The 23,539-nt window shown below is 47.5% G+C and overlaps 1 long non-coding RNA gene and 1 pseudogene across 2 annotated transcripts in view; one reads left to right on the forward strand and one right to left on the reverse strand.

Moving 5' to 3' along the window:
- Window positions 1-23,539, forward strand: part of LOC308620770 (centrosomal protein of 78 kDa-like) — a 1,829,729-nt pseudogene that overhangs the window by 1,513,159 nt on the left and 293,031 nt on the right. The gene's annotated exons all lie outside the window — the stretch shown is intronic.
- On the reverse strand, window positions 17,889-21,419 carry LOC308621112. Its single transcript, XR_014016406.1, has 3 exons — window positions 21,356-21,419; window positions 18,993-19,082; window positions 17,889-17,969 (listed from the first exon to the last, which is right to left on the reverse strand). It is a non-coding gene; the product is annotated as an uncharacterized lncRNA (long non-coding RNA).

Genomic DNA, 23,539 nt, shown 5'->3' on the forward strand with positions numbered 1-23,539 from the left:
GGCACACGCTTCCCTGTCGGGGAGTGGACAAGGGGGGTCTGAGCTGGAGGTTCCAGGCGCCTGTGCCTGGCTCATCCTGCACCCATGAACTTGGTTCTACCCCGCTGCCCACCACCACCACTGCCAGGCGCTGCTGGGCCATCTTAGTGGCTTGCCCTTAGTGGTGATCTGCGATCTGAATGCCACCTAGCGAGAAAGCTGATGGACGAGTTCATCAATGAGCTGTAGGACTATGGGCAACCCTTGTCTGCTCTGGGCCCGTTTCTCCCCCTGCAGAATATCAGATGTGGCTCCATCACCATTCCCTGCAGGGTGTTCTGTGAAAGCTGACCCTGGAAGATGCTCTGTGGGGAAAAAGAGTTTTGTGGCCAAATGGGTTTGGGAAATGTGACGTCATACAGCATCTGTTTGGAGATTCATAATGTGCACAAACATTTGAGACATTTTCTGGAATTCTCTGCACCCAGGTATCCATATGGCTCACTCGTCACTTTTCTGCAATGTGATTTCCCTCGAGACTTTTCCTGATCACCCAGATCTGGGATCCCTTCTCATCTGTCCTTTACCCTGCCTCATTTGTCTTCACAGCACTTCTCATTTTCTGACATTGCATCATATTCTTATTTATTGGTTTATTTTATGTCCCCCCTCCACCCAAGATGTGCCCTCTGTGTCAGCAGGGACTTGATCCATTTGTTTGCAGATTATACCTAGCATGTGACCCATAGTAGGTACTCAATAAAAATGTGTTGAATGAATAGACTGTTTAACTTGGAGATTCCCAAATGGAGCTCATCAGGGACGTTGTCCCATTAAAATCCTGGGAAATGTGCTTGGGGACTCACCAGGAAGAGGGTGGCTAAACTCCTGAGGGCCGTGCTTCCTAGTACCAAGCCATTTAGTTCTGAGTACACAGACAACTCGGCGTTAGACTGAAAACAAACAAAACGGACGTCATGAGAGTTGCCATCACGTGCCTTGAGGAACCAAGCCTTGTGCAAGGCTGACCCCAGGGCTGCCTCAACTGGTCTTACCTACGTGGCCCTGCTGCCGTTTTCCTGAGATGGCTTTATATGAAGATTCCTTGCAAACTATTGGTGGCGCCTGTTGAATTTTCCCAAAACACGGTTTCAGAAATGAGTGTGAGGCTCACACTTGGAGAAGTGCTTGAATCTTCAAGTTCTCCATCAGGAGACTGTAGTCTAGTCACAGCCACCACGTGGCAACTCCCCCCCGCACCCCCGCCTCCACTCTGTGTCAGGTGTAGCTTTGGCACTTTGCCTGTGGTTTCCTCAGGTGCTCAAGAGTAGGAAACTCCAGGGCTTCCCTGGTGGCGCAGTGGATGGGAGTCCGCCTGCCGATGCAGGGGACGCGGGTTCGTGCCCCGGTCCGGGAGGGTCCCACATGCCATGGAGCGGCTGGGCCCATGAGCCATGGCTGCTGGACCTGTGCATCTGGAGCCTGTGCTCCACAACGGGAGAGACCACAACAGGGAGAGGCCCACATACCACACACACACAAAAAAATTAGGAAACTCCATTTTGCTGGTGTAGAGAGGAAGGCTCAGAGGGATCCAATTATTTGCTCATGATCATCCTTCTAGGAAGCAGCAGTGCTTGGATTAAAACAAAGTCCTCCCCAGTTGAAAGCCCATCTCTCGCCCTCTGTGCTTGCATACAGAACAGGGGCTGTCCTTTTGTACCTCCACACTTAAATACTCAGCACAATTTGTCCTAGGAGCTAAATGGGCCTGGCCAGGGCCCTTAAGGCAACAACTGAGACCAGTAATCCTCAGAAGGGCTCTTCGTGTACTGCCCATTTATGGCCTGTGGTTTGATTGATCCATCCATTTCCAGGGATAAAGCTGTGTCCCATTTTCAGTTTTGCTCCACAGTTGTGGGTTTAGTTTAGATTTCCCATCTCACACGTGTTCATCCAGAGCCAAGGCGTCTCAGAACATTTGGCATCAAGCAACAGAAACCCACTGCAACTCGTTTAAGCATAAGATAGGACTTTATTGAAAGTAGCCTGGGGCATCCTATAGGACAGTGAGTGAGGCCAGGCTAAGGAGAGCCCAGAACTATCTCTTTCTATGAAGGACTGTTTTCTCCGTGAACCTCTGCTTCATGAGTCTCCTCTTGCAGACCAGCTTTCTCTGTGCACGTGGCTCCCTGGTGGCTTTCAAGTTGATTAGATCCAGTGCAAGTAGCCAGTCCAAAATGACCATGGTCATGGTCACCCAAGGCCACGGGACCCACTTTGGGAAACACTGTTCAAGCAAGGACCCTTCCCATGGAGAGCGGGGCTTCATGCTTTGTCCCCAGAACCCAGAACAGTACCCTGGCACATATCTGTGGAGCTCCATACTTATCTGTGGGTGGATGCAGCTGACTTAGCTGCACACACACACCAGGCAGCGCTCTGCACTGCAGTCACAGTTGTGCTCCAACACGATCTTTATCTCAATCATCTGCTTGTGGCTCCCCTTTTCAGAACTGTAACTGGTCTGAGAAAAGTGAAAATCAAAATTGAGACCAGGTGGAGTATCCACTGTGGGCCCAGCACTGCCTGATATGATGCAAAGGCAGGGCCCGCCTTCAAGGACATGGACTAAATTTAGGATCCGACCTTAAAAGGGGAATTTATTGGGAGGACACAGCATTTCTTGTGGAACCCAGGGGCAGAAGTACAGCTGGGCTTTCCAAGGCATCAGGACCAAAGACCAAAAAGTCATCAGGACACAGCTATGTCTGAGGTCTCATCCTCATGTCGGCCTCTTTCAGCAATCAGCTTCTCTCTGTGCTGAGGTATATCCCCTGCTTCACTCACCTGTGGCCCCTTAATCCCTGATACCACATTGCCCAACCAGGACCTGGGAGAGATGAGCCTAGCCCAGCCCAGCTTCTGATTGGTTCTCCTGGGTCAGGTGAACACATACCTATCAGCTGTGACTTGAGAGGGTGGAGGTCACATGGCACCAATATGGCTGCTGAGATTCCTCCTTTTGGGTGGGGGGGAGTGCTGGGGGGAATTTTCTTTGCTCTTTCATAGCCCTGGGGCCAGTTAGGGCCCAAGAACAGGTGAGGTGGGTGGCTTTTGATTTTTCTCCCCTGTCTCTGCCTCTCTTATATTTAGTCTAAGAACCAAAACATGGCGGAGAGGAAAGGAAGGGCCAGGGTCTTTCTTCTGGTTTTTACCTTTTTAGCTTTTTCTGTAGTGAAAAGAGAGAGGGCTCTGAGAAGTCTGAACCAGTGAACAAGCAGGACGAGTGTGCCTTCGGGAATTTTGAGGTGAAAGTGACCTCCTGCTTTGGTTTTAATTTACTCTTGCAGATAACTTCCTTGTCTTCCTAGGCACTATTCAGGGCTCCAGCCTATTGCTACCATTCCCAGCTAACATTCTCCCTGCCTTCCTTTTAGACGGAGGTGCATCCATGCTCCATATTTTACGTACTAAACATCCATGAGCTATTCTCTGAACAACGTGAATAATTTTCTACTTGTTTCCACACATACAAAACAACTAAGGTCCTTTGTGCAATTTCCACAGCACTCCTGCCGTATAGGAAGAGTCCAGAAGTGTTCAGATCAAAGTGGGGGGCTGGTCTCTAATGAGTTGAAGATTGAGCCCCGTGTTGGTTTGCTAAACACAGTGATGAATTCCCACAAGCTTAGTGGCCTAAAACAACAAACGTATTCTCTCATGGGTCTCGGGGCTGGAAGCCCCAATCAGCATCAGCTGGGCTGCAATCAAGGTTTTTCAGAAGGACCAAACTCCCTTGGATGCTCTAGGGAGGAGTCCATCCCTTGCCTCTTCCAGCTCTGGTGGCTGCTGGCATCCCTTTTTTCTTTTTCTTTTTTTTTCTCGCTATGTAGGATTCCCATCTAGGGAAATACAATAATTTATATGTGCATTTTCCTGTTGATGGACATTTAAATTGTTTCCAATTTTCAATATGATTTCTTTTAAAAAAATTTTTATATACTTTTTCAAGGTTACTTTACATTTACAGTTATTACAAAATATTGGCTATATTCCCTGTGTTGTACAATACATCCTTGAGCCTATCGTACACCCAGAAGTTTACATCTCTCACCTCCCCACCCTGTATTGCCCCCTCCTCCCCCTCCACGCTGGCAACCATTAGTTTGTTCTCTATATCTGTGACTCTCCTTCTTTTTTGGTATATTCGGTAGTTTGTTGTAATTTTTACATTCCATATATAGGTGATATCCTACAGTATTTGTTTTTGTTTGACTTATTTCACTTACCACAATGCCCTCCAAGTCCACCCATGTTGCTGCAAATGGCAAAATTTTGTTCTTTTTTAAGGCTGAGTAGTATTCCATTGGTTATATGTACCACATCTTCTTTATCCATTCATCTCTTTTAATTTTTTTTTTTTTTTTTTTTTGCGGTACGCGGGCCTCTCACTGTTGTGGCCTCCCCCGTTGCAGAGCACAGGCTCCAGATGCACAGGCTCAACGGCCATGGCTCACGGGCCCAGCCGCTCCGCGGCATGTGGGATCTTCCTGGACCGGGGCACAAACCCGTGTCCCCTGCATCAACAGGCGGACTCTCAACCACTGCGCCACCAGGGAAGCCCCTATCCATTCATCTCCTGATGACACTTAGGTTGCTTCCATATCTTGGTAATTGCAAATAATGATGCTCTGAACATTGGGGTGCATGTATCTTTTCAAATACATGTTTTTGAAAACACGTGTTTTTGTTTTTTTCGGATTTATAACCAGGAGTTGAGTTTCGAGGTCATATGGTAGTTCTATTTTTAGTTTTCTGAGAACCCTCCATACTGTTTTCCACAGTGGCTGTGCCAGTTTACATTCCTACCAACACTGTACCAGGGTTCCATTTTCTCTAAAAATTGTAAATTTTCTTCCTAGGGGTAATTGAGATGGTAGTTCAATAATAACATAAGATCAGGTGAAGTCTAAAGAAATTTTAGAAAACCTGGATAAAGTAAGAAAACATCTGTTCGCTGGCATCTGAATGTTAGAGAGACACCAAGACATGTGGGCCAAGTTCTGGAGAGAAGGGAAACACAGACGCAAGCTTGACATTTGGTGCAGCTTTTCTCCTTGGGGCATTTGTGGATTCAAATCTTACAGCCCAGGAGCTGAAAAGCCAAGGAGTTCAAAAGACCCTAACCACAGAAGCTGCTGGCATCCCTTGACTTGTAGGTGCAGCACTCTAGTCCTGCCTCTGTGGTCACTGCCTCCGCCTCTTCTTTGTATATAATCTCCTCCTGTCTCTCACTTATAAGTACACTTACAGATGGCACTTAGGGCGAGGATAGTCTCAACTCAAAATCCTTATATCCGCAAAACTTTACCTTGTAAGGTAACATTCTCAGGTCCCAGGGATTAGAGCCTGAGATCTTTGGGGCCACCAGTCAGCCCACTGTAAGCCCTAAACGTCTTCTCTCCTGAGGAGGGTCTAGGCTGGGCAGAAACCCCGACAGACATCTACCAGAGGCCAGATTGAGAGCCCTTTTAGAGGGTCAATTCTCAGCTCATTTGGAACCTTGCTATTGCCCCCCTTTTTTTTTTCTTTTCTTTTCGGTACGTGGGTCTCTCACTGTTGCGGCCTCTACCGCTGCGCAGCACAGGCTCTGGACGCACAGGCTCAGCAGCCATGGCTCACGGGCCCAGCCGCTCGGTGGCATGTGGGATCCTCCTGGACTGGAGCACGAACCCGTGTCCCCTGCACTGGCAGGCAGACTCTCAACCACTGCGCCACCAAGGAAGCCCTGCCCTTTCTTTTTTCCTCCTGTTTGTCCTCAACAGGGGGAAGCATTAAGAGTAAATGAGGGGCTTCCCTGGTGGAGCAGTGGTTAAGAATCCGCCTGCCAATGCAGGGGACACAGGCTCGAGCCCTGGTCCAGGAAGATCCCACATGCCGCGGAGCAACTAAGCCCGTTCCCCACAACTACTGAGCCTGCGTTCTTGAGCCTGCGAGCCACAACTACTGACGCCTCCATGCCTAGAGCCTGTGCTCCGCAACAAGAGAAGGCCATGGAATGAGAAGCCCGCACAACACAACAAAGAGTAACCCCTGCTTGCCACAACTAGAGAAAGCCCGGGCGCAGCAACGAAGACCCAATGCAGCCATAAATTTAAAAATAATAATAATTAAAAAAAATGCATTAGCAGATTTTGTGTTTCCTCTCATCCTTAGTGTATTGCTTTCATTCCTAAGAACCTAAAAAATTGGAAACCACTCCACTTACCAGGAACACACTTTGCAACACGGATCCAGGGGAAGCTGTTTTCTTCCGTAGACACTTCATGACCCCGGTTTCCACAACAGCAGGCACTGCTGGCTCTGCCAAGTTGCTGGAGAAGGGCACCTTATCTGCAAAGTCACGAATCCAAATGGGCCCCCATTGGCAAGGGTGGAAGGAAGTTGTTTGGCTTAGCTTCTTGGGGGATCAGAAGATTGGGAGTTCTGGGGGGGAACTGCAGGTACCTTGCTGTCCCTTGGTACAATGTCAGGGGAAAGAAAGGTCGCTGGTAGCTTCTCAGAGCTACCAGTTGGGGCTGTGCAGAGCATCTTAGTAAATGCCATTTTGGTTGCAAATAACAGAAACTCAAACCGGCTGAAGCAAAAAAGGGGACATCTACGGGGAAGAAAAGATGACTCCTGCCTGTCCAGACTCCTCAGCTTTGCTTGCCCTTTGATTCTCTAACCTTCCGCATTTCCTTTCAGTAAACTCCTTTTCTGCTTAAGTTAGCCACAGGAGATTTCTGTTGGTTGCAACCAGAGAATCTTGAGTGATACAAAAAGTCCTAGTGGAACCCAAGGGCAGGCATTGGAATGGGCCTTTCCAAGGAAAGCAACCAGGAACCAGAAAGTCATCAGGAATCAGGGCAACTTTCTGCATCAGTTGGAATGCCTTCAGCTTTTTTTTTTTTTTTTCCTTCATGGAGCTCATAATCCATTCATTTATTCAATAAGCAATTACTGAGTATCTATCCTGTGCCAGGCAACCTGGTCGGTCTTAGAGTTCCATACGGGTATAAAATATGCCAAGACCCCTGCCCTCAAGTAGCTCACATTCTAGTGAAGATAAGACATGTGAGCACATAGAGTATATTCACAACACAGAATAAGAAGAGCTATGCCATGGACACATATACACCAGCAAACATAAAATAGATAGCTAGTGGGAAGCAGCCGCACAGCACAGGGAGATCAGCTCGGCGCCCCGCGACCACCTAGAGGGGTGGGACAGGGAGGGCGGGAGGGAGGGAGACGCAAGAGGGAAGAGACATGGGAACACATGCACATGCATAACTGATTCACCCTGCCACAATGCAGAAACCGACACACCTTTGTAAAGCAACTACACTCCAACAAAGATGCAAAAAAAAAAAACAAGAGCTATGCCAGAGGGATGAAGCATGACTGTCTTCAGAGACCTAGAAAGCACAGATGCAATATCCTGGTAGAGAGGGCCTGGGCAGAGAATCGCAGGTAGGTGAACCTGTGTGCACAGAGAACATGGTATGTATGAGAAGCTGCAAGTTTTCAACATCCGTGGAGCAAAAGAGTTCTTGAAAAAGTAGTGGGAGACGTGGCTGAAGAAATTGGTTGAGGATGAAGCATAAAAAACCCACTGAAGTGTGATCTTTTTTTCCTGAGGAGGCATGGGGGAGCCCTGGAAGATTTTTAAGCTGTTTGAGGACATGGTCAATTCTCTGGGTTTCAGAAAAGTCCCTCTGGAGTCTGGGATGTGGTGAAAGCTGGACTGGACCTTTCACCAGCGGGCATGCTCAGTCGCTCAGGAAAGGTTTTCGCTCTGCCTTGGGAAATTTCTCACGCAGCTCTGGCAGTGGAGCTCGCCCCGCCCACGGCTTCTCCTCACTGGATTGGTTGAGCTCAGGGAGGCTACCAGGAGGCCCAGTTGACCTCCCAACTCCACATCCCCGCCCCCGCCCGTTAACGCTCTGGGCGCGCGCTGCCTTCAGCTTTAAATAACAGAAACCTGGATGTGGGTAGATGGTAAAAATTTGGAGCCCCTCCCAAATGAACTCTAGCCATGTGGCTTGCTTGGTCTGATGAGATGTTGGCAAACACATGGCAGGTGGAGACTTGAAAAGTGTGCTTTGCGGCTTTCTCTCTCCTGCTGCTCTTGGAAACCTGTACCCACCACACGTGGCCTGGTCTGGCCTGCTGGGTGATGAGGGACCACACCAGGCAGAATCAGACGTCCCAGCTGAGGCCTTTCTAGACCAGGGTTTCTCATTCTCGGTACTATTGACATATTGGATCAAATAAGTCTTGGTTGTGGGCAGCTGTTCTGTGCACTGCAGGATGTTTAGCAGCATCCCTGGCCTCTACCCCGAGATGATAGGATCACCCCCACCCCAGTTTAACAACCAAAGTGTGTCCAGACATTGCCCAATGCCCCCTGGGTGGCAAAATCGCCCCCAGTTGAGAACCACTGTCCTAACCCAGCTTGCCGGGCAATGACCAGGCAGGCATGTACACGAAGCCACCCTAAACGAGCCCCAGCCAAACCCACCAGACCAGTACAAGGGGCCAGCTTGACGCCTGGAATCATGAGAACTAATAGTTGCCATTTTAAGTCACTAACTTTTGAGTGGTTGGCTCCACAGCACATACAGGTACATCCTACTACAGTGGCTGAAACTGATAGGATTGATTTATTTATACAACAGGATGTACAGAGGTAGGCAGTTCAGGTACAGTGCAGAGCACAGTGATGCCACTAGGCTCCCATCCAGGCTTTTCATGTCGTTCCACTCCACTGTCCTTTGAGGTGGGCTTTGGTCTCTTGCTTGTTACCTGGTGATCCCCAACATGGCTTCTCCAGCTCCTAGTCCGAGCTCCAGGAGAGGAAAAGGAGACAAGGCAAAGGGACAAAGAGAAAAACTTTCTCCTAGCAAAGCCTTGCCTTTAATTCCAGAAGGGAAGCCCTGCCCAGGGCCTTCACCTGCATGTCACTGGCCAGAACTGAACAACACAGCCAGGTCTAGCTGCAAGGGAGGCTGGGAAATGAGGGCATTTCGCGTGCTGCTTATACAGTAGAGGGAGGCAATGACTAAGGGGCTTGTAGTGTCTGCTGCACTGTCTCTCTGGGGGTCGTCTTGGTTTCTTCTTCTTTTTTTTTTTTTTTGCCACACAGTGTGGCTTATGGGATCCTAGCTCCCTGATCAGGGATTGAGTCCGGGCCCTTGGCAGTGAAAGCGCAGGGTGGATGGCCAGGGAATTCCCTGGGTCTTGGTTTCTTGTCTCTACCTGTTGCTTATCTATCCTGGCCATCTCTTTCTAAGACTGGCTTTGTTTCTCCAAACACAGTGGGAGAAATGGCCACCCCAGCTGGGAACTGCATCAAGACTTTCAGCTCCGGGCCATTAATGACCTGTGTGGTAACTCCGTGTCCCACTTCCAAATATCAAGGGCACAGGTGCTGATTGGCCCAGCTTGGGTTAGAAGAGAAACCTGATTGGTCTGGCTTGCGTAGACTATCTACTGATCAGCCAGTCAGGTGTGGCCAAGAGAGCAGCAGTAGGTAGGGTAAACCTGGTTGGGGAATGTGCATTCTCAGAGAAAGGGGTGTGTGGCTGAGGAGACACCTAAAGAACCATCTAGTTCAAGGAGTGAAGAAAGGACATTGCCATTGTGGGTTGCAATGTTGATACGGTAAAGATTAACATGTCCTTTGAAAGACCTGAAATACAGTGGAGTCACATAGGCATTACATTTAACTTATGCAAATTCAAATATTTGTATTCAACCAAAGTAGTTTTTTTTTTTTTTTTTTTTTTTTTTTTTGCGGTATGCGGGCCTCTCACTGTTGTGGCCTCTCCCGTTGCAGAGCACAGGCTCCGGACGCGCAGGCTCAGCGGCCATGGCTCACGGGCCCAGCCGCTCCGCGGCATATGGGATCCTCCCGGACCGGGGCACGAACCCGTATCCCCTGCATCGGCAGGCGACTCTCAACCACTGCGCCACCAGGGAGGCCCCAAAGTAGTTTTTTTCCCACACAATTTGGCTTCCAAACATGAGCCAGCTACTTAACTACTGCCTGACCAAGTGATCTTTTCTGGTGCTGGAGATTGCTGTTTTGGATTTGGGGGATATGGTACAGTATAAGTAATATGTTCTTTATGGAAAACTGCTGGGATTTTCAAGATTATTTTTAAGGCCAGGTGATGCTCACCCTTCTCACTGTGTAAGAAGTACCTTTAGTGGAAGATGATGCAAATCATTTTTCCCATTTCCTTCTAGTTTTAATCAGTATAAAGAATGCATTTGGTTTTAAAATATCAAAATACTTTTATTGTGGCTTTTTAAAAATAAAAAATAAATGATATTCATGGCTTCTGGCTCTTCTTCCTGTTTTGTTTGGTGGTCTCTGGCCGTACAAGAAAGGCAGGGAGAGAACAGATGGCTGGAGAGAAGGCAAAAATGAGGGTCTCTTCAAACACCACGGGAAAGGGGTGTGTCCACCTGGGCAGTGTGTGTTCTTTGATGACTGGGTACTTGGTCTGTCCTGATGGCCTGGGACTTGACCTACTGGGCTGTCTTGGTGCGGCAGAATGGGCAGCGTGAGATGGAGTTAGAAACCTGGGTTCCAGACCCAATTCTTGAATTTACTAGCTGTGTGACTTTAGACGGGCCATTTAACCTCTCTGGGCCTCAGATTCCTCATTTGTAAAATGGGGAACATAATGCTATTTACCTCCCAGGGCTTGAGAGAGGATTAGATGAGAAGTGTTTTGAACACCGCAGAGCGCCATATAAACATGACTCACTGTTACGGAAGCGATAAAACTGGTTGCTGTTCACATTTATTAGAATAAATTCAGATATAAATGCACTATACCATGGCCCCAACAGCCCTGAGGTTACCATTCTGTCCTGTGGCCCCAGTACACGTCCTGGGTTTTCTCAACTGCGGGCTTCTCAGAGCTCCTTGGAGGTGTGACATTTGGGTTTGTCACTACCCAAACACATAATTGCATCTACCAGGCCTAGGAGTCTGAATTTCAAACTTATTCTTCATACGCCTGTGTATGTTTACATTCATAATATCTGTGAAAAGAACCCCTCTCCTCACACACTCCCAAATACAGTATTGTGCAAAATACCAGTCTAGGAAGCAACATACTAGGGTAGCAATCTTTAATGTCCTAAAAAAGCATCTTAGTAGTTTGACGCAGAAGAGTTACACTGACTCACGGAGGATCATGTGAGGCCCAGCGGGGCGACGTTTCTAGTTCCTTCCACCAGGTTTAGAAAACAGAAGGCTCTCGCTGGATTTGCTGGACATTTCTCTCTTCAGCATCTCCCTTCCTTGGTCCATCTTTGGGGTGCCTTTTCTGGCTCCAACCTACAACAAGCAAGAGCAACAAATGCCCAAACTCTATAATTGTAGGGAGATCCCCAAATATTTCTCAAATGGCATTTTTTTTTACTCAAAATAAAATCTTTGTTGTAAAAAATATTTATATACACACAGACGTGAGCAAAACGAAGGTAAAATGATCCACCATTATCACACTACCCACAGGTAACCTTATTCACATTTTGGTGTACACTCTTCCAGATACACAGATAACGTTTTCTTCTTACATTTGCATCTTTTTTTGAACCAGGAGTTTCTGATTATAGGCAATTTCATTGGGATGGACTTTCTCTCGAAAAGCTGTTACTGAACTGAATGCCTTATGTCTCTGATGTCTTAGGAGGGTAAAATGCAGCATACTCTAGGGGGTCTGTCTAACCCTTTTCTGAGCACTACTCCTGGATCCAGGCAGCCATGTGTGTGACTCTGTCCCTGGTCATAGCTGATCGGGCACTTGGCACGGGCTGGGCTTTTTTTTTTTTTTTTTTTTTTTTTCTTTTTGCGGTATGCGGGCCTCTCACTGTTGTGGCCTCTCCCGTTGCGGAGCACAGGCTCCGGACGCGCAGGCCCAGAGGCCATGGCTCACGGGCCCAGCCGCTCCGCGGCATATGGGATCCTCCCAGACCGGGGCACGAACCCGTATCCCCTGCATCGGCAGGCGGACTCTCAACCACTGCGCCACCAGGGAGGCCCATGGGCTGGGCTTTTAAGATGGTCACTCCCAGGATTTGGGTTATGGGCTCTAAGATGCTACTTGCTTCCTGGGCTGGTCCTTTGAACTGGGGGACCATGAGGTCATTCCTTCCTGTCACATGACTGGAGAGAGCAGAGATCAGGGGAGCCACACAGAGACACAGAGAGGAGATACGGCCTGTGTGTGCATGTGCGCATGCTTGTGTGTGTGTAAAAGAGATGATGCCTGAGATCTGATGGCTTACCAGTTCTATTTCGAGGCCAGGCTCTCTTTCAGCTCCCAGTTTTTATGAGGCACTCACCCCTATATCCTTAAAAAAGCCCCCTCCACTCCCCTTTTTTTTTGCGGTACGCGGGCCTCTCAGTGTTGTGGCCTCTCCAGTTGCGGAGCACAGGCTCCGGACGCGCAGGCTCAGCGGCCATGGCTCACAGGCCCAGCCGCTCCGCGGCATGTGGGATCTTCCCAGACCGGGGCACGAACCCGTGTCCCCTGCATCGGCAGGCGGACTCTCAACTACTCTGCCACCAGAGAAGACCCAGGTGGTTCTTATCGGCCAACTTGGGGAAAACCTTCTTCTAAGACTTTGTGGCTAAAAATGTAGTCTGCAGAGCTGTGCTCTTGGTACCAGCTGGGAGCTGTTCAGAAATGCAGAATCCCAGGCTCCCCCCACCCGAGACCTGCTGAGTCAGAATCTGCATTTCAACAACATCCCCATATGATCCGTGGACACCTTTGAGTTGAGAGGCGCCACTGTAAACTATCCTCTAATTGGCTGGTTTCTGGAAAAGTAAGTTGCAGTTTTGGCCATGTGTTTCCCCTGATATGCATGAAGAGAAAGACTGAAATACTATTGGTTGGTCTTGCACACACTTAGACACAAACCAGGACCCGCAGTAACGACTGGGATTTGTATCAATAAAATCAGCTGCGGTATATAAACAAAGTACCATTTCTAGACATTTCAATAAGCTTGCCTCTTCAAGTTGATCTTCAAGTTGATCTCTGAGTTTTAGGATTCAAGCTTCATGTTAATTCCTCCTACACCATTCACCCTCTTTAATTAATTTAGCTCCCAACAAGGAGTTGCTGAGATTCCTCCATCTAAGTACGTGCCCTCTGTTTCTCATAGGAAAGCCCATTTCATCAGTTTCCAGTAGTAAAGAAAAGGACGGGGACCACCTTACCGATTTCTCTGCCATTAGCCGCTTGACTCTGGCTTTCAGCTTCTCCTCTTGCTGTAGCCTTTCCTCAGTCAGCTTCTCCTTCTCTGCCAGATGCTGCCGTAACTCTTCTCGCAGCAAATACTGCTGAGTTTCCCAAGAACTGTTGATCTTCATCTGAAATGAGGGGAAGGGGAACTGCAGCTGATGGGGGACAGGACTAACGCAGGAGTCATTTCCACTACCTTTGGGGGCGGGACAAAGGTTCACGAAACTTTCTTCAAAACACAGAAAAACGATGCTTAGCTTAGTAACTAATAGCGAAGTAGTAGAGCATCGTGGTTAAGAGCTCAGACTCCAGATCTAGGTAGAATCTCAGCTCTAGTTCTTTCTAGACACTTCTTCACATAGAAAATAAGCGGGTGAACTAAGGCAGGCCGTCTTCCTCCTCTTTCATCCCTGCCGGCCGCTTGGGTGCGGGATTCTGTGGAGAGCACGGGCCCGTGAAGGGGCTCTGCAGCACGCCTACCTGACCTACTGCCCTTTCCAAATTGGCTTTAATGAGGTTTTCTCTGTTCCTCATTTCTTGCAGCTGAAGCAATTTCCTTCTGGAATCCTCCCGAAGCTTCTCTTCCACCTGAAAGGATGATGAAACCGAGGGCTTGCTGCTAATGTGACCATCATGCCCTCTGGGGAAACTCTTCTGGGGGGGCTAATGGCAGTGGGGGAGTCCCTGAGGGGTAGGGACAGCTGCAGCCCAGCAGCAGGGGTCACAGGCATGCACAGGGTGGAGGCAAACTCACAGGGAGTTGCCCCCTACGGGAAAGGGCCGAGCTCTGCACCCGGGGCTCAACTATGTTCTACCGCACACTCCCATCCCAGCTCGGTCCCTAACAAGCCGTACGACACTCGGAAAGTTATTTCACTGCTCCGTGACTCAGTGTCCTCATCTGTCAAATGGGGATGATGATACTAGTATCACTGCATAGAGTTATTGTGGGCATTCAATGTTTGGAATAGTGCTTAAGGGCTCTGTGAGTGTGTTAAGTACTGTTGTAACCTATGAAAGGTGGACGGCAATGTCCGCCGTACAGTCTCGTTCTAATAACTCGTGATGGGTACTTGGAAATGTTATGATTGGGTTTATTATCATAACTGTTTGTCGTTACCACTTTGAGCACACTCACTGGTGGTAACCTCTCTGGAGGCTTGCTAAAGCAATGTCTATTAAGAATTGCAGCCTACCAAGGAAGGCATTTAAAGTGGAGAAGCTTGCCTAGTTTTCCCCCCTTGCTTGGGTAACAGTCAACGCATGGTAAGCTTGGGAGTGCTCCACACTACCCTTGGCTGGCCAGTGTAGGCCTCGCAGCTGCTCAATTCTTGGATGCACCTGCTGAGCCCTGGGCTCTGGCACTAACAGGAAATGAGGCAAACTCTCATAAATAAATGGAAAGTGTTTGTGCTGAAACAAATTCACAGGCTGTTTTTTTAGGGATCTGAAGAGGGGGATCACAGGGATCTAATAAAAGACCCAGAAAAGCCCTTAAGAGCTTTCTTCTGAGTAGTGTGGTCCAGTGGAAGAGCCTCTACCCAGCTCCGTTACCTTGGAAAAGTCATCTAAGCTCTCTGGGCCTTAGTTTTCTCCCAGGTCTAAACATGCTCTGACTTCTGTATCAGCAGCCTTTTTCATATGCTGCAAAAGCCAAGTCCAGCCTTGGGCTCTGCCCTTATCTGTGCTCTGCATGAACAGCCCCCGTTCCCGTCCCCAAGTCTCAGAGTCACCTTCAGCGGCCGCCCTGCTCCCTCTCTCACACTCAGTGGTCTCACGCCTGTCCTCCAGTCCCTCTCACATGCTAGCTGGACTGTGACAACTGGCCTCCTCGCCTCTAGTTTAGTTTCTTCCAGTGCAATCTTAACGGGACTGTGAGAGTTACCTTGCTGTAAGGCAGCTCTGTCCAACAGAACTTTCTGCAACGGTACAGGTACTCTGAGCGAGGCTGTGTTGTCTAATACGGCAGCCACCAGCCACATCTGGGGATCAAGCACTCGAAATGGGGCTGGTGTGACGGAGGAACTGAATTAAAAATTTTAGTTAATTTTTATTAATTTCAGTGAAAACAGTAGCATGTGGCTGTTTGCTACGCCAGGGTCACTGAAGTCAGACGAACCTGGAGTCAGACAAAACCGACTGTGCCATTGGGCTAGTTAGTTTACTAGTAACTAGTAGCCTTGACTTTCTCATCTGTAAAATGGAGAGGATGATTTCTAGATCACAGCGCTGTTGTGAAGATGAAGAGATGAAATGTTCAGGGGAACGCCTAGTACCTGAGAAATTGTAACTATCATTTTCACCCTTATTACTGTCCACGAATGTCTTTCCATCAGTCACTTGTTTAGAAGCCTTAGTAGCTCCCCACTGCCTGTGTGGTACAGAGCCCAAGCGCCTGAACTAAGGCAAAACACCAAGCCAGGGATTCAAGAAGCCCCTACGAACTCTGAACGAGGTAAATAAAACTGAATCCACACCTAGATAAACCATAATAAAACGGCTGGAAATCAGGGGAAAAGACAATCTTAAAAGCAACCAGAGAAAAAGACAGGTTATGCAAAGGTACAACAGTTAGGCTTACAAATGACTTCTAAATAGAAATAATCGGAGCCACAAGACAATAGTGACATATCTAATGCTGTATCTAATGTGCTGAAAGAAAAGAATTGCCATTGTAGAATTCAATACACAGTCAAATGTGTTTTAAGAATGAAGGTGGGCTTCCCTGGTGGCGCAGTGGTTGAGAGTCCGCCTGCCGATGCAGGGGAAACGGGTTCGTGACCCAGTCTGGGAAGATCCCACATGCCGTGGAGCGGCTGGGCCCGTGAGCCATGGCCGCTGGGCCTGTGCATCCGGAGCCTGTGCTCCGCAACGGGAGAGGCCACAACAGTGAGAGGCCCACATACTGCAAAAAAAAAAAAAAAAAAAAAAAAAAGAATGAAGGTTAAATATACATCTCCAGACAGACACACAGGCACATTTGAGAATTTGTCATCAGTAGAGTCACAATGAGGGAAAACATTAAAGGCTATTCTTCAGGCACAAGAAAAATGAACCCAGGTGGGTGATCAGAGATGCAGAAAAGACAAGCAACAGTAAGGGTAATGTGTGGATATGATACTGACTATAGAAAAACACTAGTAATGTCTTGTGGGGTTTTAACTATCAAGAGGAGTTTAGAAAATGACAGCAATGGCTTATAAATCTGGAGGGGGTAAGTGAAGTTAAGGTGTTTGAAACTCATTGCACTGTCAAGGAGAAGGGCATAATTATCAACTACTATTGCCTCTTGGGAAGTTAAGAATGCAGGGCTTCCCTGGTGGCGCAGTGGTTGAGAGTCCGCCTGCCGATGCAGGGGACATGGGTTCGTGTTCCGGTCCGGGAGGATCCCACATGCCGCGGAATGGCTAGGCCCGTGGGCCATGGCCACTGAGCCTGTGCGTCCGGAGCCTGTGCTCCACAACGGGAGAGGCCACAACAGTGAGAGGCCCACGTACCACAAAAAAAAAAAAAAAAAAAAAAAAGAATGCATATTGTAGTCTTCAGGATGACTACTAAGAGAATAGTAGAAGAGTGAAAAACTTAATTAATGTGTGATTTTGGTGAGTCAAGGATGAATGCTATTGTCTTACTATTACTAAAAGAATAGTAAAAAAGTGAAATATTTCCAAGCTAATAGAGGGCGAAAGTGGAATAAGAGAAAACCATCCACTCAGAAGGAGGCAAGAAAGGAGAGAAAAAGGAACATAGCACAGATGGTACAACTGGTATTGAGCAAGAAGGTAGATTTAAACCCCAGTACACGAGTAATTACATAATATAAATGGACTAAAAGTCAAAGATTGTCAAACTGGATTTTGTAAAAATGATACGCTATTTGAAGGCATATGTCTAAACCTTAAGACAAAAATTGACAGAGAACATATGAAAAAGATATGGTATGAAAACTCTAACCAACAGAAAGCCAGTGATGAAGCTAAATGACAAAGGAGACGATAAGGGAGAAACACTACTAGAGATGAAAAGGGACATTTCATGATGATCTAAAGTTTTGCTCTACAGGAAGTATTAGGATTCTAAATTTATATGCACCTAGTAACACAGCCTCAAAATATATAAAGCAAAAATTGTTCATATTAAAAGAAGAAACACACAAATGACAAACATGTTGAGATTTTTAAAAACATTCTCAATGATGGAACAAAAAGACAAAAAAAATCAATATGAGAATTTAAGTTGGAACAACATCATTGGCAAACTTGATTTAATGGATCAATTCTTTCTTAGATAATTTCACAATTAATATCTGAAGGCAGTCTAGGGTTGTGGTTACACACAGGAGCTTTGGAGTCAGGCAGACCTGGATTCAAGTTCTGCCACAACTACTTTATGCAAGTGAACTTGGATAACTTCCTTCACCTCTGTGAGCCTCAGTTTTCCCAACTGTAAAGTGGGGTGAATACCAGTATAGACCGCATGGGGTCATTGTGAGGATGAACAGAGATGATGCAGGTGGAGTGCTGGCCCCAGAGTGGTTCCCAGGCCGACCTGTCCCTGCCATACCTTGCTCTTTTCCCGCAGCCTCAGAGAGATCAGGCTCTGCTCGGTACTGCTCCTTTTCAGCTCCACCCTGAGCTTCCTCATTTCTTTTTCCATGTCATGGATTTGCTGAAAGAGTTCCAACAACAGGGAAGTCAACTTCACAACTCACTTCATCCGGTTCATTAAGGCAGAAACCTAGTCTGGGATTCGCTTAACTCCTTCCCTTGGGGGACAATTCCACATCTTTGAGGCAAAGTGGACTTTCTTTCAACGGATGCAATGAAAGGGCTGGGTGAGGGAAAATTTGAGTTTCTTTTGAAGATCAGCATGGATCCTGGATTAAACAGTACAAGATACCTATCCACTCATTAGAGTCTCTTTCCTTGGGGTATATTTTTGAGTTCAATCTAAATAAGGGCTGTTTGGAAGACACAATGGGCACAGTTTGGAAGAAAAGAACAATGCTATTTTTCTTTTTTCTCATTTGAGGCAGAGAAGTGTGCTCCTGACAGAGAGAAGAACACATGTCTCCTGCCCCCGTCCCAGGCACCGTCCTTCCCAACGGATGGAAAACGTATGCCTGGTGATGTGCACGAGTGTTCGGGCTGGTACAGGGGGTGAACATTTACATTGAGTGGTCATCTTTTCATTGTATTCATTTTTATGTTCACCTTCCATACAAGGCCAGTGATACATTTGCTTTTTACTTTGTTTTTATGAATTGTTGTAAAATTGAATGTATTTAAGCAAAAACACTTCAAGAAGAGTTGTGTTAATAACAGTGTTCAGGGCTGTGATAAAACTTGTGACAGTGGATCATGAAAGTCTGGGCATCACAAGTCCAGGGGTAGGGACCACGGTGAATTTCTAGCAGCGTACGGTGGCCACTTCCTGTCCCTTTCCCCAGGGGAAACCTGATGTGGGGCCTTGAGCCAACTGCCCAGAAAATCTGGGGAGAGTGTGTTTTCCATGGTCTTTTCACCCATCTCTTTGAGGCCAGCAAACCAATTAGGAGACTACATTAACAGACAAACACCCAGAAAGCCCCAGAGCTTGTGCTAGCTAATGGGCCAAGGAACCCCTCCAAAACCCTCAAGGCCACAATCTAGGCTTTCAGTGGACACCTAGGGGGCAGGAGGTTCAACGCACGGTTTTGCAGAGTTTTAACTCTTTCTCTTGGGCTTCCCACTTCTCCTTCTGGGCATCTTCCTTCTGTAACTCTTCTTTCAGCACTGAGCACTGTGGAGAAAAAGGACAAGGCCACGGGGGCTTGGCAGGGGTTCCCAGTACCTGTGTTCACGCCCAGGAGTGTTTCCTGCTGTATAACCCAATCACACCTCTGAATTCTGAGAGGCGAGACCATTTGTGTGATGGGAGCACGGGATCCTGCAGTCATTCCCAGTTCACCCCTCTCATGAGTTCTGAGGAATAGAGCGTCTAAATTCCTCTTCAAGAGCCAGCAAACTTCACTGCAGGCGAAATCCAGCTTTGTAGAGTCTGGGTACTTAGGGTGAAGGAATTGGGATGTTTTCACGCTGTGACCGGTGAGGGTGGAGGGGGCCGAGCCAGTGAGCTGGGGTCCATCTTAGGGCTTTTGTGCAGGTTGCATCTCAAAGACACAACTGCCCTGACTGGTGTGGAGGGGAAAACGGAGCTGTCTTGCCCGAGGGCGGCTTGGCAACAGGCATTAAGGGCATAAGGATGGATGTGCCTTCTTTTGACCCAGCAATTCCCACTTTAGGAATGTACCTTAAGGACAATGACTGGAGAAATAAGTAAATTTGTAGTTTCAAGGATGCTCTTCACAGAATTGTCAGTAACAGTGGAAGAAAAAAAAAAAAAAAGAGGAAACAACCCAAGTGTTGTTTAGAACAGCAGACCACTTTATAACACTGGGTACATCCAGGAGAAAGTATGTAGCTTTTAAGACGAATGATAAGAGCGTTGATTTATTAGAATGGGAAAATAATAAGTATTTAAAAATTTAAAAAATGTGCATAGTATAAATTCACTATAAAATGATTGATTGATTGATTTCTAGGCAATATATAGAAACAAGACTGGAAAAACAGACATGAAAATATTAACACTGATTTCTCAAGGTAGCATTTCCTCTCCTCTCTTTTTATTTTTTCTTCTCAATGTCATCTACTTATTTTTCTAAAATTAACACACATGATGTATGTCATTAAAAAAAAAGGCATCTCAAATGTTCACAAGAGCAGTACCCTTGGTGGTGACGAGCCCTTGTGCTATTGGCCAGCACAGTCTAGAGGAGGAGGGACCTCACTCCAAGGTCAATGAGGAAGGGGAAACGGGGACATAAATCATCCAAATGCACTTCAGGAGGTAGAAGAGCCAAGCAGGTGCTGTCTTTGCAGATTCCTTCTACTTAGCACCAGCTCTGCATCCCCTTCCCGTCCCCAACACACACACACACACACACACACATACATAAAACAGCTATAGCACATGCCTGGGAAGACAGTCTGCTTGGGAGAAACGAATGCAGAGGGCTTGGCCAGGCAGCCAACCTCGGGCAGAGGCAGAAGAGCACAACGAAAACCAGCCTCCCACTTCTCGGAAAACGATTTTGTCATCCCCATTTCACAGATGGGGAAATGGAGGCCAAATAAGTTACAATAAAAGAAAGCTCTGGGATTGGACCCTGGTCTGTTTGATCCCAAAGCTCATGCAGTGCCTTTCACCAGTTCCAAACTGGGTATGGTACTACGTACCAGGTATTACCTACTGTGCCTTTTCCTTGGAACCTCAAGATCTGTTCTCATCCCACCCCCATGCAGACCTAGCTATCGGGTAGCCTCTGGGAATCTCTGAGTTGCCACCTGAGATGAAAGCTTTGAGGTTTTACCTTGACTCACAGAAACAGGCACATCATGCAAATACTGAGAAATCTTATCCTATAGAGTCAGGATTCTAAAGTTAGCATTGAAGGCAAGATTTGCAAATAGTCAAAGTTACATGTAAAAAGCTCTTTGCTTGCCTACCACGTTCATCTTCCATAGAGACATTCTACACACTAAAGTCTAAGGAAGAAATGAGAGTCTGCGTGTTTGCATCTGGACCTTCAAACGTTCTGCTTTGAAGACAATTATGAGAACCAGTGGTGCTGGGACCACGATGCAGCCGTGTGGTCATCCTTGCTCACAGAGAGATCGTATTCTGCCATCCTTGCTCACAGAGAGATCGTATTCTGCTTAATATTAAACTTTGCAATGGCAGTATATGCTCATAGGTGTGTTTGTTGCTGGGATTAAACAAACTCATTTATAATAGGGGTTAGAAAATGTTTGCTGGATTTGAAAATCTATTATGCTTATTCTGAGCCACATACATGCTGTTCTTTGAAAGGCTTCAGAGAAGTTGGCCACCTGCCCAGCAGCTACCCTCCCTGGGTCCTTGGGCACTGGCCTCATCTCACCACCGTGTGTCATGTGACTCCACTGTGTCTGCTTTTCACAGCTACAATTTGCTGATGACCCGACACTCACTCTGGAGCTGAGGGCTTCGAGCTGGTGATCCTTTTCTTTGTTCTCACTTTTCAGTTGATTCACCTCCTGTTGTAGTTGTTGAACTTGACCATCCTTTACTAACACGTCTCTTTGCAAAGATGACACCATCTCTGTAAAAGAACCAAACCAAACCAAAACAAAAGACTCATGGAGGTCAAAGAGGCAGGAAGGATTGTTGGCAACACCATGGCTGTCAGCCAATGTTCGGACAAGACCTTCCAAGCCTGGGCCACCACCGGTGCCCGCCTAGAACTGGGGAGGCTTTTTCCAAGGGTCCCAGAGCAGGAATGGGAATGAGAGCAAAGTCCACGGAACAGGGTTTGAGGCTTCAGTGAGAATGAGGGGCAGTCGGCACCAGCGAGAGGAGAAACCTTTGGGGGCCCCTTGTGAGCACAGGCCAGGCAAAGCTGGGAGGAGAGGCCACACCATGGGCCTGGGGAACAAAGGCCCAGCACAGGGAAGGTCCAGGAATTCTTCTCCAGAGGCCAGGAGACGGGTGTGTGGCAGAGGGCACTGCTGGACGCTATTGATGGGGTGGTTGGTTTCACAGTCCTCTGAGTTTGGACCCCTCTCTACCACTTATTAGCTTCATGGTCTTGGACAAGCTATTTCACCTCCCACTGTCTGTCCCACACAGATTTATTGTAAGGGTCAAATGAGACGGTATGTCCCAAGAACACAAAGTGGCTAAATTATGTTTGTTCCATGGCGCCTATTATTATTCTCGGCAGCCAGCTTCCAAAATGGCCCCAATGATCCCTGCCGCCTAGAATTCATGCCCTGTGTAGCCCCTCCCACCTTGAATAGGGCTGCCATGGGTAACCAATATGATACTGTGGAAATGACGAACTGTTTCCTCTCAGGCTGAGTCATAAAAGACACTGTGGCCTCCTCTTTGCTCCCTCTTGAATCACTCACTCTGGGGGAAGCCAACTGCTGTGTTGTGAGGACACTCAAGCAGCCCAAGAGAGAAGCATGTGTGCTCAGGGACTAAGGCCTCCAGCCAATAGCCACATGAGCAGCCATTCGGAAGGGGGATCCTCCGGCTCCCCCTGAGGCTTTAGATGACATGACTGATGCCCCAGCCGACATCTTGACTGCAACTCATGAGAACTAAGTCACCCCCCGCTCAAATTCCTGAACTACAGAAACTGGGGGAGATAATAAATATTGGTTGGGGTTTTATCCATTACATTTTGGGGTAACTTGTTATGCAGCAATAGATAACTACTCCATTACTGTAGTATCATTTTTTTAAACATCTTTATTGGAGTATAATTGCTTTACAATGGTGTGTTAGTTTCTGCTTTATAACCAAGTGAATCAGTTATGCATATACATATCTCCCCATATCTCTTCCCTCTTGCATTGTAGTATCATTTTGAATAAAAGTGGGAAGAAGGGTGCATAAATGCAGTGGTATTGGGTTATCTCCTATGGTTCTTTTCTTGAAAGAACATCAGGCCCAGTTTTAGTGGTAGATATCAATCAAGAATGTCTATGAAATACAGCACAAAATGCTCCAGAATTTCAGTTTAAAAATGAGCTTTGCCTCCAGGACACAGTTCAGTTACTTGGAAATCCCTCTGGGGCTTGCCACACTTTGAGTGGGTCCAGCCCATCTCAAGCGTTATCCCAACCCAGGTCTGTCCGACTCCCTGATCGGAGAAGGTGGGATCTGAGACAGGCTTGATGCTTGGATGAGGTTTCACTGGCCGACATACGGGAGGAAGGTGAGGACCAGCGAGTTCATCCTTCCATTCCTGGTGCCCAGAACAGCACCTAGCCTGGGGGAGGTGCTCAGAAAATATCTGAGGACATCCCAAGTGAGGGAGGAGCATAAGCAGAGACCTGGGGGCAGCAGGGGGTGGGGCTGGGTGTGATTAAGTTGCAGAGTGAGGCAGAAGAAAAGCACGGATTCATACAGAGATGGGGATTCACGTGCGACTCAATGCTATGTCTGGCTTCTACAGCTGTGGGCATGTTTCCTGTTACGCGCTGGCTGCTTTCAGAGTGATGTGCCCCTCCGAGGCTCACTGCCTCCTCCCTGTCACCTGCTTCTCTCCCTCCCCTCGTCTGTGAGTGGTCCCATCCTCTTCAGGTCTCTAGGCATGTCAGTTTCTGCTTAAAAACCTCCACTGGATTCCCAACACCCTTGGAATA

The sequence above is a fragment of the Mesoplodon bidens genome, assembly GCF_964165515.1.
Source record: "Mesoplodon bidens genome assembly, chromosome: 7".
Taxonomy (NCBI): Eukaryota; Metazoa; Chordata; class Mammalia; order Artiodactyla; family Ziphiidae; genus Mesoplodon; species Mesoplodon bidens.